Genomic DNA, 19,114 nt, shown 5'->3' with positions numbered 1-19,114 from the left:
CTGATGTGGGTGTGCATATGTGTGTGATCTGATGTTGGGGTGTGCTTGATCTGAAGTGGGTGTGTGATCTGATGGGGGGGTGTGACGCCCTGGCCTATCAGGTCGTCACAGGGTATTGTGCAATCTGCCCATCTGCACAGTATCCAACCTCCTTGGTTACGGATCTGTGATACCAATGTGATATGACTGAAGACTGAATGTGATTTAGATAGGGATCATAATCAAAAGATATAGTGATCCCAGATATTATTTGATTCATCAATAATTCAGTATCAAAGAGAAGATGTCCTCTGGATAACCAATTTCACTATGACCAAAGAATACAAGTCAAACAGATCTTAAGCAAAACTACAATAATGAGGAAGTAACGTTTACAGTTCCACAGTCAGGAAATTTGTGGTTATTTGACAACAGTTGCAAGGAAGCTGGCCTGTAAAATTAACGTCTCCTTGCAATATCTCCAGGAAACTGTGGTCGACCAGTTGTCAACTGGCAGGATGTACAAGTAAATGTGCAGGGAGCTGCTGGTGCCCACAGCAGTTTGTGGTCAAGTTACATGAACATGACTCAGCTGTCACATGCTGGTGACCATTTAAACACAACCTACAAAGTTTTCCTATAAAATTACACCGGACTCGCTTAATGGTAGGGAAACCTTCCAGGACATTGAAGTGTACGCACTGCTCCTGTGATGCAAGATGCCATGTTGTTTCCTTATCATTAAATCGAGTCCCTCCGATGTGAAAGGATTGCTACAACAAACGGTAATGTTAATGCATATTTCTGTTATTGTATAAGATTCTATGCTAATGCCTATATCTACTATTGACTATTCACGTGCTATTAAAATAAATAGTATCTTGCTATAAAGAATATTAGTATTCGTGCCTGATTAGGATATCAGTGAGCGCTTCGTAAGTACGGGCTTTCAGCCCCCTTTTTAGTAGAATTTAGCAAGACATAAATTGGTGTAGTCGGCAGGATTACTTCTATAAGAAGTAATTAACACATTTTTGTAATTTAGAAATTAAAAACATATATTTGGCAAAATTCCAGATATTTTTTCAATCTTTTTGCATAGTGTCAAAATGTTCAGAAAACGTAAGTATAATGTTAAGGAGGTTGTTGTGGAGATCCCCAGCTGGACTGAGGCTCCCTACAATCTTATAGCACATGAATTGGTCAATTGTGGATTGGCAGAACAATGGCAGAATAAGCTTAAGGGTTGTGAAGCTACTGATGTTGTGAATGTACTCAGTAGTGCCCCTGTGAAAACAGGTGATGTAGTGTCTTGTGGATTGGCAGAACAATGGCAGGACAAACTTAAGGGTAGTGAAGCTACTGATGTTGTGAATGTACTCAGTAGTGCACCTGTGAAAACAGGTGATGTAGTGTCTTGTGGATTGGCAGAACAATGGCAGGACAAGCTTAAGGGTAGTGAAGATACTGATGTTGTGAATGTACTCAGTAGTGCCCCTGTGAAAACAGGTGATGTAGTGTCTTGTGGATTGGCAGAACAATGGCAGGACAAGCTTCAGGGTAGTGAAGCTACTGATGTTGTGAATGTACTCATTGGTGCCCCTGTGAAAGCAGGTGATGTAGTGTCTTGTGGATTGGCAGAACAATGGCAGGACAAGCTTAATGGTAGTGAAGCTACTGATGTTGTGAATGTATTCGGTAGTGTCCCTGTGAAAACAGGTGATGTAGTGTCTTGTGGATTGGCAGAACAATGGCAGGATAAGCTTAAGGGTAGTGAAGCTACTGATGTTGTGAATGTATTCAGTAGTGTCCCTGTGAAAACAGGTGATGTAGTGTCTTGTGGATTGGCAGAACAATGGCAGGATAAGCTTAAGGGTAGTGAAGCTACTGATGTTGTGAATGTATTCGGTAGTGTCCCTGTGAAAGCAGGTGATGTAGTGTCTTTAGGGCGGCGCATCTGGATTTTGGCAAGTGCATATAGTGTAATGCATGAGCGTAATCTAAAGATGCAGAAGAAAAGTTCCCAGATGGAACAAAAGATGATAGAATTAGGTTGCCTGAAAACAGTTCTGGAATGTAATACCAGACTGTTGAAGGATAAATTGGAACATTATCAGAATGTGGCAGAAAAAGCTGCCATAAAAATTGCTCAAAATAAGTACAAGAAAAGAAGAGGAAAAGTAAATAAAACCAAAATACATAAAAGTATCGCCTCAGCTTCTATAAACTGGAATCCCGATACTTGGGATGGGGATGTGTGGGATTCATCTTCATCATCTGATGAGGAGGATTACCATAAAGGGAAGATTCAGGCTAATCCCGTAAGGAGGCGCCTAGAGAGGACAGAGAATGAGATCATCCGGGAACATGTCCGGGATGGTCAGGGGAATCTGCAATATGACGAAGATGGTAATGCCATCACAAATGAGAGAACAATTCCTCATGTAAAAAATCGAGTAACCATTGAAGATTACTCTCAGGGAGAAGTTGATAGCATTTTAACACAGTTTAGACAAAAACCAGGAGGAGAAATTCCCTGGTTGGTCAGGGTGCACGATCTCGGAGGAGGTGGAGTGCACTTTGACGCCGGAGATGTGGCAAAATTTGTCACCATGTCTCGTGACCCAGTAATTCAGAGATCAATAAAAAATTATTTTGTTGATCATAATGAGCATGATACTCAAAACTTAATCATGATGATCTTAGCTCATGCTTTTCTGGACAAATACCCATCAGAAGCAGACTTTCCTATCAATGATAAACCTTGGTATACCTTAAAAGATGGTATGGAAAGGCTGAAGGAAGAAGCAATGAGGAATGCTCTTCCTCTTTTGGGAATGGATGATGATTATCTCCACTACCCATTGACAGCCAGCATAAGAAATAGGCTGGTTAAACATGCTCCTACAGCATACAAAACAGTTATTTTAACCTTAACATGTAGCGCTGACTGGAGAATCAATCGGTGTAGTGCTAGGGAGGATGAGGGAGTTACAGGATATGGGACAGTGGGATAAATCGTCCCCTGGAGGCCATGTTGGTAACAGTAAGCCAAACAATCCTGATTGGAAAGAGAAATCAGAAGGAAAGGCCCCACGAGTGTCTTGCAAAGACATGTTCCAGGCTTTGCTTAAAGCCGGGATCAATAAGGAAAGGATTGATGGAAAGGAGACAGGAGAATTATGGAAGTTGTACAAACAGAAAGTTCTATCCGCAAAGAAAGTGACCACTACAAATGTGGAAGGGGGTTCAAAACCCCCCAAGGTAAAGAAATCAGAGGGAAAAGGGGAAAACCCCCCAAAGAAAGTGTCTTGGGAAGATTTTCAGTCAGTTTACCCATGGGAAGAACTGGCTGCAGCCGTGGCCACAAAGGTCACGAAAGGAAGGGCTAATACACAGACTGAAGTCTGTGTAAATGAAAGTTCAGAAGGAAGTGATTTACCATAGATAGCTAGCCAAGCCCCCCTATTAATAAAAAGGGACGAACCTCCCTACGTCAATCTTAGCATACATTGGAAAGGGGGAAATGTTCAAAGAGTCCCAGCTTTGATTGACACGGGGGCGGAGGCTACTTTAATTCATGGAAACACAGAAAAAATAACAGGACCTCGAGTAAAAATTGCTGGACTAGGTGGTCAAGTGATCACCGGGGTTCAGACACAGGTAGCTTTGAAGATAGGTAATTTATCTATCAAGCAGCATATGGTGCTGGTAGTTCCTATACCAGAATATATTTTGGGAATTGATGTCCTAAAAGGGATGACTCTTAATCTAACAGAAGGAAAATTCTCCTTTGGGGTTATGTCTTGTCATAAGGAAATGCAGATCTCACATTATATCAATGATATAATGATACAAGGACAAGATGAGCCAAGTGTGAAAGATCGATTGACAAAACTGGTTGCTCATATGAGGAGTAAAGAATGGGAAATCAATGATGCCAAGGTTCAAGGACCGTCTCAGGTGGTAACATGTCTAGAGATTCAGTGGAACAAGGGGCACAGAGAGATCTTGCCCAATGCCAGACAGAAAATTATTAATTTTCAGGTCCCTAAATCCAAACAGGAGACTCAGTCTTATATTGGATTGTTTGATTTTTGGAGACAACATATCCCTCATTTGGGACAAATGTTGGCTCATTTGTACAAAGTAACGAGGAAAAAATATGAGTTCCACTGATGAGAGGAACAGCAAAATGTGTTTGAGATGGTCAGGAAAGTGTGGCAAGACATTGAAGGGATTATTCAATCTACCAAGATCAGTGTATTTCATGTCGATGCTCATGTCCCTACTAACTCACTTGAACGTTTGTTTAATTCAGAAGCAGATAAAGCAGCAGCCATCAGACAAGTCAGTCCAACAGTTGACAAGGCAAGGTACAGCTGTTTGGGCACACCAGAAAGAGCGACACCTTATTCAGCAGGTTTAGATCTCAGTACATTGGAAACTGTCGTGATACCTCCAGGTAAGGTAAAACCAATTTCAACAGGATTGGGTTGCCGTACACCAAAGGATCATTATGGTCAAATAGCCACTCGTTCTAGTTTAGTGTTAAAAGGAGCCATAGTGGTGGGAGGGGTAATAGAGGCAGATTATCAGGGAGAAATCAAGGTACTGATGCTAAATTTGGGAAATGAACCTTTGATATTGGTGAAACACCAGAAGGTGGCAAAGATGTTAATAATTCCAATAAACTTGTCTGAAAAAGAGAAGGAACTGCCCCGGCAGAATTAACAATACGGGGTACTAAAGGTTTTGGATCCTCTAATATTACAAATGTAGGAGCAAAAATATGGATTCAAAACCTCCAAGGACCGCCCTCAGAGACAGAGGTAATAGCGGTCGGAAAAGATCGTACTCTCCTGATAATGAGACCAGGAGTGGAGAAGTGGGAATATGTCCCACAAGAAAAATGTTATTTACGAGAATAATAGTGTATCTTTATTTGCAGATGGTGTTGTAAATAAGCGGAATCCATGGTATCGGTTACTGGAAAGAGCTCTATAGTGATGAGATGGAGAAATTCCTGTGTTTGATGTTTGCCTCTTTGGTCGTTGGATGGACGTCTACAGCAGGAGGAACCTATGGCGAATAAATTTCTGATGCACCATCACATTTTCAACACACAGATTGCTGGATCTGTACACATTCTTCGCTTACAGCCACCAGTATCCCTTATCTGGATGTCCCGGTATCGATGGAGGAAATCTTAAAGTGCAAAAGTTGTTCTGATCATTTTGCTGATAAAGACACTCGAAATGTTCGTCTATAGAATACTACAGTACCCATTTCCGTAGTGGGATGGATCAATCTTCCATGGTGGCAAGGCAATTTGAATGCAACAGTCACCAATTTGCAATATCTGGCTTTTAAGGGAGGAATTCGGGTACCAAGAAATAAGACTGGACTGACTAACCTGAGATTCATCCCTATGGGGAATATAAAAATAAGTTTTGGGACAGCTATAAATACTGTAGATGCTTTAAACCCAGCTTAGTGGAAAGGACAATTCATGATATGTTATGGCCTTATGCCAATATGTTCATAAATGGGACTAGTGAAACTTGTAGTAACATATCGGAAATGTAATGTGTAATGATTCCTTTGAATATCGAGCAAATGCCAAAACACATGATGTTCAAGGGAGCTTTTCAGATAATATTGCTTTTAGTTTTAATATACATAGTAGTGAAAGTGATTATATTTGTGATTCAACGTTTATTTAAACAAATCAAGAAAACAAAATTTGTGGCAAACGATATTTCTTGGTCATGGTATGGTATATTCCAAGTGATCTGCCTCTAGTGGAATACTGATGATGGAAAATAATCCCTGGGATCAAGGACCGATTGTAATACCAATGTGATATGACTGAAGACTGAATGTGATTTAGATAGGGATCATAATCAAAAGATATAGTGATCCCAGATATTTGATTCATCAATAATTCAGTATCAAAGAGAAGATGTCCTCTGGATAACCAATTTCACTATGACCAAAGAATACATGTCAAACAGATCTTAAGCAAAACTACAATAATGAGGAAGTAACGTTTACAGTTCCACAGTCAGGAAATTTGTGGTTATTTGACAACAGTTGCAAGGAAGCTGGCCTGTAAAATTAACGTCTCCTTGCAATATCTCCAGGAAACTGTGGTCGACCAGTTGTCAACTGGCAGGATGTACAAGTAAATGTGCAGGAAGCTGCTGGTGCCCACAGCAGTTTGTGGTCAAGTTACATGAACATGACTCAGCTGTCACATGCTGGTGACCATTTAAACACAACCTACAAAGTTTTCCTATAAAATTACACCGGACTCGCTTAATGTTAGGGAAACCTTCCAGGACATTGAAGTGTACGCACTGCTCCTGTGATGCAAGATGCCATGTTGTTTCCTTATCATTAAATCGAGTCCCTCCGATGTGAAAGGATTGCTACAACAAACGGTAATGTTGATGCATATTTCTGTTATTGTATAAGATTCTATGCTAATGCCTATATGTACCATTGACTATTCATGTGCTATTAAAATAAATAGTATCTTGCTATAAAGAATATTAGTATTCGTGCCTGATTAGGATATCAGTGAGCGCTTCGTAAGTACGGGCTTTCAGCCCCCTTTTTAGTAGAATTTAGCAAGACAGGATCCTAGTCCTTTGCTGTTGTTAACAGCTTGGCCAATCATGCCACTTGAACCTACCAGACACACCATTGGGAGGCCTGAAGGGAATAGGGCCACCCACATGGTGGGTTGGTGAGGAGAAAGTGAGGACAGTGACAGTTGAGAGTTGAGAGTGGAGAGTGAAGGAGAAGGAGGTGAAGTGGCTCTCGTGAGGAGAGGCCACGGAGGAGAGCTCCTGTATACTAGGTGGCAGATGTTGGTCTGGGCCTGGTAGGAACTGGAACCAGGTCGCAGGGGACAGTGTTAAGGGGCATGGACTGCGGAGGAGGGCAGCCGGCGGTCTTGAGCTATCACTGGGCAGGGGCCAGGGCACGATGAGTTACGTGGACCCCAGGCCGGAAAGTAGCTTCATGCGTTCCGGTAATTTACCCGACGGGGGTGAAGACTTCAAGTGTCATCCCCAACCCGCTCCAAAATTGGGGTACTAGCGCACCAATGGGATAGGACTTTCCCACTACAGTCCAAAGAAATCCTACGCATGAACCCTGAGAGCAAGCTCACTCCGTTAGCCATACGGGAGAGCGGGACCCGGGAAGTTTCATACCAACAGGTCCAATCGAGACTAAGGTGCCAGGGATAGGGCCACAGACCAACAACAACACCAAGGGCACGGATCCAGTCATGCTCCCCGCAGACTACAGTGGTGCTCAGAACTTTGGTTTACAAGTTGTCGGTGTGGTTATTCTGGGACTGAGTGAGTACATTGGAAACCCCTGTACCTATTCCCTCAACGGCACCCAAACACTATCCATCATCAACGGGCCCCGGGACACAAACCCCCTACCCACGGAGGGGTTAAACATCAGGCTGCCACACCATCGTCACCGGGCTCCCCAACAGCAGCCGTGGTCCCTCACATTACCACGCACTGTGGGTGGCATCACGAACTTTCCAAAATCCCCCTGTACATATCTTCCCCCCTTCTTTCAATCGAGTGGCCGCACGACCCCCAGGTCCGGAGACCCCTCGTGCCACCGCGGATCCGCATAAGAGCAGCGGCAGCAGCCCGGCTGCTTGCCCGGGGGCGGTACATGTGTGTGTGCGATCTGATGTTGGGGTGTGCGATCTGATGTGGGGGTGTGTGCAATCTGATGTGGTTGTATGCAATCAGAATGTGTGTGTGTGTGTGCGATCTGATGTGGGGGTGTGTGCGATCTGATGTGGGTGTGTGTGTGCGATCTGATGTGGGTGTGCGATCTGATGTGGGTGTGCGATCTGATGAGGGTGTGTGCGATCTGATGTGGGTGTGTGCGATCTGATGTGGGTGTGTGTGTGTGTGCGATCTGATGAGGGTGTGTGCGATCTGATGTGGGTGTTTGCGATCTCATGTGGGTGTGTATGTATGCGATCTCATGTGGGTGTGTGCGATCTGATGTGGGTATGTGTGTGTGCGATCTGATGAGGGTGTGTGCGATCTGATGTGGATGTGCGACCTGATGTGGGTGTGTGCGATCTGATGTGGGTGTGCGATCTGATGTGGGTGTGTGCGATCTGATGTGGGTGTGTGCAATCTGATGTGGGTGTGTGCAATCTGATGTGGGTGTGTGCGCGATCTGATGTGGGTGTGCGATCTGATGTGGGTGTGTGTGTGCGATCTGATGTGGGTGTGCGATCTGATGTGGGTATGTGTGTGCGATCTGATGTGGGTGTGCGATCTGATGTGGGTGTGTGCGTGTGTGCGATCTGATGTGGGTGTGTGTGTGTGCGATCTGATGTGGTGTGCGATCTGATGTGGGTGTGTGTGATCTGATGTGGTGTGCGATCTGATGTGGGTGTGTGTGATCTGATGTGGTGTGCGATCTGATGTGGGTGTGCGATCTGATGTGGGTGTGTGCGATTTGATGTGGGTGTGTGCGATCTGATGTGGGTGTGTGTGTGTGTGCGATCTGATGTGGGTGTGCGATCTCATGTGGGTGTGTGCGATCTGATGTGGGTGTGTGCATGCGATCTCATGTGGGTGTGTGCGATCTCATGTGGGTGTGTGCGATCTGATGTGGGTGTGTGTGTATGCGATCTGATGTGGGTGTGTGATCTGATGTGGGTGTGTGTGTGTGCGATCTGATGTGGGTGTGTGTGTGTGTGTGTGCGATCTGATGTGGTGTGCGATCTGATGTGGGTGTGTGTGATGTGGTGTGCGATCTGATGTGGGTGTGTGTGATCTGATGTGGGTGTGCGATCTGATGTGGGTGTGTGCGATCTGATGTGGGTGTGTGTGCGATCTGATCTGGGTGTGTGTGCGATCTGATGTGGGTGTGCGATCTGATGCGATCTGACGCCGAAGATCACAGAAGGACCTGGGAGCCACGCAGGCGTCCAGGGTCTGGTAAGTATGATTCTCCTGGGGAAGGGGGTCTGCTTTTTGGGGAGCTAAATTTCCCCCAACCGTGTTTAACCAAGAATAAGCCCTACCCCGAAAACAAGCCCTAGCGCTTTTTTCGGGGCAAAAAATAAAAGTAGACAATGTCTTATTTTCGGGAAAACATTGTATATGTATATATAAACCTATTAAGTCTGTTACGTCCTTTTATCATGCGGCCCTGGAGAGACGGCAGCGCTCAGCTATTTCCTGTGCTCCCATAGTTAATGATGGAGCAGAGGCCGAGCACAAATGTGAAAGGGAAGGAAAAATTAAAGATGAAAGACAAGAGAATATTAGAGCCCCTGCACCTACCTCCACCTGCAGAGCCGCACACTAGATATATGGCCGCTCTGTGCTTACAGGACCTGTGATGATGTCACATGGAGGGGAGGAGTCAGGGGTCACATGATCAGCTCCTCAGTGTATGCAGTGTTTACAGTGTGGATGTAGCAGAGCCGTGTGTGTACGAGGTGTACGGAGCAGAGCCGTGTGTGTACGAGGTGTACGGAGCAGAGCCGTGTGTGTATGAGGTGTAGGAAGTGGAGCAGCATGTATGCGACTTGTACGGACAGGAGCAAGATGTGTACGGAGCCCAGCAAAGTGTATACAACACGTAGGGAGCGTAGTCCTGTGTGTATGACGTGTATGGAGTGGAGCCGTGTGTGTAAGATACAGGGAGCGGAACCGTGTATGGAGGGGATCCGTGTTTGCACGATGTGTAGAGAGCAGAGCCACATGTGTATGGAGTGAAGTCAAGTCTCTACAACGTGTACGGAGCAGAGCCGTGTGTAAGGAGCAAAGCAGCTTGTGTATGTGGCAGTGCCTCATGTACGCTGTGTAGGGTGCGTACCTGTCTGTGTACATTGCGTATATAGTGGAGACTTGTGTGTATGTGCCGCCCCCGTGGCAGCAGCCGAGCTGCTCGGATCCGGGTTCTCAGTGGCTCGAGGGTCTCTGGACCCGGGGGTCGTGCGGTCACTCAAATGAAGGGGGTATTTACAAGGGATTATAACGTTTGTGACGTCACCCGTGGTGTGTGGTAATTAGGAGTACCACCACTGCCTGCAGTTGGGAGTACCCGGGGATGATGGAACGGGGCAGCAAGGTGTTAGAACCCTCCACGGATAGGGCGGAATGCCCCGGGACTCGGTGTGTGGAGAATAAGGCCGTGGGATGCAGGAATCACTCTTGTACTCACTCAGTCAATTAAGCAGACACCGACAACCAAGTAAACCAAATCTCTGGACACCGCTGCCGCTGAGGGGAGCAAGTTCGGGTCCCGTCCCCAATGGTGCTGCCTGATGATCCGTGACCTTCCTCCTGGCACTAAGTTTACTTCTCTGGTGGTCCCGGTAGTGTGAAACTTGCCGGGTCTCGCTCCCCACTATGGCTAAGTGTGGGAGCTTGCTTACCCCGTCGTGTCTTGGTCTCAGCCCGGTGATGGTGCAAGGCCGTCGGCTGTCCTGCTCGACATCCGTGCCCCTTGCCACGATCCCCTGCGACCGGGGGTCCAACTCCTCTAGGCTAAGACCACCGTATGCCACCTAGACAGCCTTCTTATGGGAGTCCCCGCTCCCGGCCTCCTCAGAGCTCCTCACAGCTCGAGGGCCACTCTCCAACCTCTACTCTTCTACACAACAACTGACTACACTCCTCACCTCCCCTCCCTGATCCCCCAAGTGGGCGACTCTATTCCACTCAAGCCGTCCACTTGTGTGTCTCGTGGGTGTGGTGCAGGGTGTTTCTAGGATTTGATTAGCTGATGTAGGCAACACCATTTGGTTAGGGACCCATAACCAAGAGGGAGGTGGTACTGCACGGGAGGGTAGATTGTGCAATACCCTGTGACGACCTGATAGTCCAGGGGTGTCACATGTACAGTACATTGTGTGTGTGTAGCGGAGCCACGTGTATCTGTCATTACTATGTTATAATAACTGATGTCCACTCCGGTGTTTTCGCCCTGAGACTTTTCTCTAGAAATACAATCACATCTTGTCCTCCCGATCTCTGTGCATCGCTCTCGTCTTTCTCTGATCGGGATCTGCTCATCACTCTGCAGCTTTCTACAATGGAGAGAAGAGCAGAAGTACAGGAGATGGAATGTGATGATGAGTGGGAGGAGCCTTCATGAGGGCAGCGTCATGTGATCAATCAGAGCTGACAGAGTGCGATAATAATTGTTATACAGCAGGTGAAATAAGTATTGAACACATCATCAATTTTATAAGTAAATATATTTCTAAAGGTGCTATTGACATGAATTTTTCACCAGATGTTGATAACAACCCATGCAATCCATACAGGCAAAAAAATCAAACCATAGATGTCCATACATTTTGTGTAATAATGAGAAATGACACAAGGAAAAAGTATTGAACACATTACTGAAATTGATTTAATACTTCATACAAAACCATTTATTGGTGATGAAGCTTCCAGGCGTCTTCTGTATGGAGACACTAATCGCCTGCATTGCTCAGGTGTGATTTTGGTCCATTCTTCCACACAAACACTCTTTAGGTGCTGGGCTCCTTCTATGAACTCTGAGCTTTAGTTCCTTGCGGAGATTTTCCATTGGATTCAGGTCAGGTGATCGGCTCGGCCATTCTAACAGCTAATGAACAGTAATAGTAAGGAAGGAAGAATAATCCAGCCCAATGGCCATGCAATGACTTTTTTTAAAATATCTTAAATTGGACAATTTTCTGATCCTGCTAATTGCCTTTGTCCTATTTGTAGTACAATGGGCTGCATATAGCCCTGCAAATGGTATAATGGCCCCCACATAGCCCTGTACACTGTATAATGACATCCACCTGGCCCTAAAAATAGAATAACATGCGGGACCCTCGCCTCAAGTTGATCAGAAAATAGTTAGAAAAATAAAAGAATGAAGTTCATAGAACATCAAAAAGTATTAGGTTATAGAAAGAAAAGCATTCTGTACGGTTCTTACATATCGTTTTGTCAATTGGAGCTTGATGGGACCCTTGGGAGATTCTAAGGATTTGGAGAGATCTGAAACCACTTTTCGTCCTAGGAGGGAGGGAGATCTGGTGAATAAGAAGGGTGGTCACCAGCTGGAAGCCCAGCTCTGCCAGTTTTGCAGAGGCATTGTTTTGCAGGAACAACTATTCCTTTGGGTAGCTCGCCACGCCTTTTGGCCTTCAGAGCTGCCTTCAATTTGTTGAAAAGTTCAATGTAATACCTTGCATTGATGGTGGAACCCTTTTGAAGGTAGTCCACTACCAGCACTCCCTCCTTATTCTAGAACACAGACGCCATCACCTTAGTGGCTGATTTTTGCACTTTGAACTTCTTTAGATGAGGAGAACCACTGTGCCTCCACGCTTTTGACTGCTCCTTTTGACCGGGAAGTTTTCACTCTCATGCTTCTCTGATCTGTTGTGAAACATTTGGGGAGCCACTTTGCAGATCGCTTCCTCATTTCCAAATGTTCATGGATAATGACACAAACACGTTCATGGGAAATCCCCATGATGTCTGCTATTGCTTTAGCTGAACTTCGTTGATTCTCTAGTACAGGGGTGGGCAATTAATTTTCCCATGGGGCCGCATGAGAAATTGGGATTGGTTTAGAGGGCCGGACTAATATAATTACCTCAGTTCTACCCAATATATTACATCACTACACCCCCTCCATATACTACACCTGTAATAAACTACACCACTACACCCCTATATACTACACCTGTATTATACTACACTCCCTCCATATAAATGTAATATACTACACCCCCATATACACCTGTATTATACTACACCACTATATAATACACCTCCGATATACTACATCATTACACCCCTATATACTACACCTGTAATATACTACATCACTACACCCCATATACTACACCTGTAATATACTACACCTCCATATAGCACACCTGTAATATACTACATCACTACACCCCATATACTACACCTGTAATATACTACATCACTACACCCCATATACTACACCTGTAATATACTACACCTCCATATAGCACACCTGTAATATACTACACCTCCATATAGCACACCTGTAATATACTACATCACTACACCCCTATATAGCACACCTGTAATATACTACACCTCCATATAGCACACCTGTAATATACTACACCTCCATATAGTACACCTGTATTAAACTACACCCCCCCATATGTCACACACCCTGCTCTCCATACAGCCTGCACCCCCATATCACACACACTACACCCCCATATGTCACACACCCTGCCCACATATTTCACCCTGCCTGTACCCCAACTTACCCCTCTCAAACACTCTGCACCCCTTCACATCCTTCCCTCATATGCCACTCACCCTGCAACTCCATCTTCCCTCATATGCCACTCACCCTGCAACTGCATCTTCCCACATATGCCACTCACCCTGCAACTGCATCTTCCCACATATGCCAATCACCCTGCAGCTCCATCTTCCCACATATGCACTCACCCTGCAGCTCCATGTTCCCACATATGCACTCACCCTGCAGCTCCATGTTCCCACATATGCACTCACCCTGCAGCTCCATGTTCCCACATATGCCACTCACCCTGCAGCTCCATGTTCCCACATATGCACTCACCCTGCAGCTCCATGTTCCCACATATGCACTCACCCTGCAGCTCCATGTTCCCACATATGCACTCACCCTGCAACTCCATGTTCCCACATATGCCACTCACCCTGCAGCTCCATGTTCCCACATATGCACTCACCCTGCAGCTCCATGTTCCCACATATGCACTCACCCTGCAGCTCCATGTTCCCACATATGCACTCACCCTGCAGCTCCATGTTCCCACATATGCCACTCACCCTGCAGCTCCATGTTCCCACATATGCCACTCACCCTGCAGCTCCATGTTCCCACATATGCACTCACCCTGCAGCTCCATGTTCCCACATATGCCACTCACACTGCAACTCCATGTTCCCACATATGCCACTCACCCTGCAGCTCCATGTTCCCACATATGCCACTCACCCTGCAGCTCCATGTTCCCACATATGCACTCACCCTGCAGCTCCATGTTCCCACATATGCCACTCACACTGCAACTCCATGTTCCCACATATGCACTCACCCTGCAGCTCCATGTTCCCACATATGCCACTCACCCTGCAGCTCCATGTTCCCACATATGCCACTCACCCTGCAGCTCCATGTTCCCACATATGCACTCACCCTGCAGCTCCATCTTCCCACATATGCACTCACCCTGCAGCCCCCTCCCTCTCATGTCCCCTCTTTTCTCATTACCAGTCATCATGTGTCCATTATCTCCTTCAGGATTCAGTATCTTGCTTTCTGCCTGGCATCCTGTGTCTCCTCCCACACAGTCACATGGGCGTGACATCATCGCAGGTCCTACAGTGCAGGATGAATTATTCCTCTGCTGTGCTGCTTCTTCTCCTGCCCGGCGGGAACTTTTGAAATGACACACGCAGCGCAGTACTGACAACGTCAGAGCGCGCGCGTGTGTCACTGACAATTAGTGCCGGCAAGGAACAGAGGAAAGACTCCTGCGTTCCGCTGCCTGCACTGACTGTGCGGACCTGCACAGGATCTCTTCCTGCTCGGCACGCTGCAGCCCGGCTCCACTGCACCGGCTGAAGACGGGCGGGCCAGTCACAGAGAGCAGGCGGGCCGGATGTGGCCCGCGGGCCGCCCCTTGCCCAGGTCTGCTCTAGTATGAGGTTGTGAACAGCATCGTCGATCACCGGAACAACAACCACTCTCGATCGTCCAGAACGTTCCCCATCATTGGTGCTGAAGTTGCCCGGTTTAAATTTGGCAACCCAGTTCTTAACTGTGGAATATGAAGGGCATTGATCCCCCAATGTCTGCGACATATCACCATGAATATCCTTCGCTGACTTTCCTTACAGAAACAAGAATTTTATCACTCCTCTGCTCTCAGTTGATGTGAATATCGCATTAGACTCCGCCATCTTGTTTTCCCGCATGTGTAGAACACTGTTGCCATAAGCAACACAAAATGTTGATAACATTTATTAGACACATAAGGCTTTCATGTGATGTAACATTAGTTACCATAGAAACAAAAAAGAATTTACAAAGCCCAAGACTTATCAGCAGCCCCTTGTACAATTCATTTGTTCTTATAGAAACCATCTTGTCTTATAACTGAATAATGTCATAGGGCTCAGTTACCACTGATGAGCTGGGAGTTTTCCCATTTCTACACACGTCTGCGGATCTTATTGGTGCATAGTTATTTCTTTGTTTGGGATACTATATAAACTGGTCACATAGTGTAATTAAGCAGAAATTTCAGTACACCACAAAGCGTGTGCGCTGCAATGATTTCCCAAGCGCTTGTAAAACTAATCTTATCAATTTGGAGTTCCAATGGCATAGATGGTGTATCTTGTTCACAAATATCAAACCGTATTTGGTGAGTCTGGCAGCACAGAGATGTTTTGCACAAGCCTGGTTGAGCATACAAGTGAATGAATGTGATTTTGTATTGTAAATGTGCAGTTGAGTATCATGTCTGTTACTATGTCTATGTTCTGCCACAGCTGCCCTCTTATAAGTGGATTTAATTGTAACATCCAGGTTAGTGCTGGTCCCCTCTGCTTCCATCTCGGTTGCTGGGAGGCGCCTCGTCTTTGCTGCGGGTGATGCGGAGCAGCGGTCCTGTGACTGCTGGGTCTGCTGGTGCTTCTTAGTCCTAGCTCCTTTCTGTGAGCCCTGGGTTGGGCTGTCATCTATTTACACCCTTGAAACTCTGACTCTCACTACCAGTTAGTTTGGCTTCTCTGGCTCTAGGTTGTGCTTTACTTATTGAATTTCTATTGTCTGACCACGGCATGTTTCTTACCCATTCTTTGTCTTTTGATTTTGTACCTTGACTGCCCTCCTAGTTCTGACCCGTCTAACTTGACTTCTCTTGCCTCTGGTTGGCTCCTCCGGCCAGCAGCTTTTCTATGGAAGCAATCTAGTGCAATTTGCTGTAACACCAGATCCCTATACAAGGATTAAAGTGACTCCATCACCATGTTTTTGCTATGTCATCTGAGAGTAGCATAATGTAGTGACAGAGAACTTGATTCCAGCGATGTATGACTTACTGAGCTGTTTGCTGTCAGTTTGATAAAATCAATGTTTGCTGCAGATCTGCCATTATTTGAATGTAGAGCAGGGTTATAATGAGCTCATGCACACGCCAAGTAGTCATCCAATGGTAATCTCCTGCTAATTAAACAGTGATTTTATAAAAGCTACACTAAGCAAGCCAACAAGTGACACACCAATGGAATCAGTGTCTCTGCCACTTAATTGAGAGAAGCAAGATGAAGGAACAAAAACCTGGTGACAGAGCCCTGTTAAAGGGCGAAGCCTGGGATTCCTTTGGAGTGGCTATAGCCAAGTCTGTCCAAGGTTGTCTTTTTGTGCCAACAGAAGTGGCAGTAATGAGTCACTGTTTAAACCCATCCAGTTGGGTAAGAATTTCCTATGAAGGGCTTGTTGTCATCTGACAGGTCCAATGCTATGCAGATAGTATATCAGGTTTTAGCTACTGGAACAGTTATTCTTGATCTGAGAGTTCCAGGTTGCCTTTTATTTCTTAATTCATAAATCCAAATACATCTTGACAGAGGAGAGTAGGAAAGTGTTTGACGGGAGGCAGCCGTTTCGCATTCGCTAACTCTTTGTATAGCTGAATGAAAAGAGGTTCTGGAACTCAATGGTGGATGATGAATTATTTAAAATTTTATAATGTTATTCATTTGTTAGGCATCACCAAATGACTAGATCAATCTGCACCAAATTAGGCACATCGGTAAATCAGGCACTTAGGAAGGCACAACACAAAGCCAAATATTAATTTATGATGAAATGATTGGACCGTTCTGCCCCAAATTTGCATCATAGGGAAATCAGGCCTTTTCGAAAATTTTAGAACGGGATTCAGATCTGTAGAGGCAATCATTCTCGACAAAAAGGAACACAAAAGCAAAAATAAATTTACGGTAAAATGTTTGGCCCAATCTGGCACAAATTTGCTACATAGGTAAATCAGACACTTCGGAAAGTGTTAGACCGGATACCAGCTCGCTAGTATTTTCTGTTCTCAACATATTTGCAAAAACTGAAATACAAAAGCAAAACTTTTTAAATTTCTTCAGGATACCATTACAGAGACCTAAAATTTCTCCCATGTTGGACCAGATTTGATCAGAGTTTGACCAGATTGTGGTCCGAGTATCATCAGTTTTTCTTGAATGGTAAGAAAAAAAAATACAAAATTTTCATTTATCTTTGTAACAATTTATTCTAACATGCTGTATATAAGAGCCCAGGCCGCTGTGTAGAACGTAAAAAAAAAAAATTTATAATACTTACCTAACGGTCGCTCTGCGGTGGATTCTAGTCAGATGGGCGTCTCCGTTCTCCAGTGCCGGCGCCTCCTCTTTCGGCCATCTTTGTTCTCCTTCTTCTGTAGCCAGGGTGCATGACGCATCCTACGTCACCCACACTCGCCGGCATTGAGGTCCTGCGCATGCACACTTTGATCTACAGGGCAGATCAAAGTATTGTAGTGCGCCTGAGCAAGACCGGCGAGTGTGTATGACGTAGGACACGTCATGCACACAGGCTTCAGAAGGAGGACGAAGATGGCCGAAAGAGGCAGCGCCAGCACCGGAGAACGGAGACGCCCATATGGCTCAACTCCACAGAGCGACCATAAGTATTATAAATTGTTTTTTTATGTTCTATACAGCGGTCTGGGCTCTTATATGTACAGCATTCTAACATGCTATATAAGAGCCCACTGGTGGTGGCCACGGCTTATAGGCCGAAAAACTGCAACGTGGAGAAGACTGTGGAAAAACCAAGCGCAATAGGGTTTTACCCCAATATGTACGGGGTGGGGAGGGGGGAGTCAAGGTACTCACCAAATGCAGTTGTGCAAGCCACAACTACTATAAAAGCATGTATTTTGCGGATCCCAGGCAGAAGCCACCAGCAGACAGCAGATCACAGAGAGTAAAGGAGGAAGGTGTTCACTTGCTGCGCCAAAGAGATCACTCCAGCAGATGTTCAGATTAATGTCACTTTATTAATCATATGGGTCAACGCGTTTCTGGAGCTTCTGCCCCCTTCATCAGGACCATCAAGAACAAGAAACATCAATCAGGGATTTGATGTTTCTTGTTCTTGATGGTCCTGATGAAGGGGGCAGAAGCTCCAGAAACGCGTTGACCCATATGATTAATAAAGTGACATTAATCTGAACATCTGCTGGAGTGATCTCTTTGGCGCAGCAAGTGAACACCTTCCTCCTTTACTCTCTGTGATAGGCCGAAAAACTGGTGACAGGTTCCCTTTAATGTAATTCCTGCTTCTATTTTATACAAACTTGATACCAGCTCTCCCTCAACTATACAGGTTCTAAGGCAAGATCTTAACATGTAAACAGTAAACAAATATACATGCAAACAGATGACTATTAGTATTAAGGGTAGATGTATATTAATCTTTGGTTACCAGTTTTGAAATGGTGGTCCAACGCCTGACTCTTCCATGAGAGCTGGCATCAGGTGTGGGTAGATGCTTTTATATTTGATTAGGACAGTAGAAAAGGGAACCATCCAATTTCCTAAATATTTCCCCAATCTCAATGTGAAAATAGTTTCTCCTCTGTGTGTATTATTTGATTCATACCAAGAGTTCATTTACAGGAACAATAATTCCCAAATTCTGGACATCAAAATGGATTATTTCTTGTATGAGTTCTCAAATGTAACAAGAACAAGGAGTATAGCATGTAAACATTTTTATTTGTATAAATATTATTCTAATTTAGTTCAAGTGACAAAGGTTATGTCAAAAAAAGTCAAGCACAAATAAAACAAAAGAACAGTGATCATGTATAAATTAGGAAAATGGCATATCCTAGGCAATATGGGGGATAAAAGGCAGCCTAAAGTACTTGGTATATGTTAATAATAAAGTGCAAGTGCAAAGTTACCAAATATAGCAACATAAATAACATGGACAAAATAATCCTGGTCCCATATTAGTCACTCAGTGATAA

The sequence above is a fragment of the Anomaloglossus baeobatrachus genome, chromosome 5, assembly GCF_048569485.1.
Source record: "Anomaloglossus baeobatrachus isolate aAnoBae1 chromosome 5, aAnoBae1.hap1, whole genome shotgun sequence".
In the NCBI taxonomy this organism is placed as follows: Eukaryota; Metazoa; Chordata; class Amphibia; order Anura; family Aromobatidae; genus Anomaloglossus; species Anomaloglossus baeobatrachus.
Note: the sequence above shows the minus strand (reverse complement) of the source record.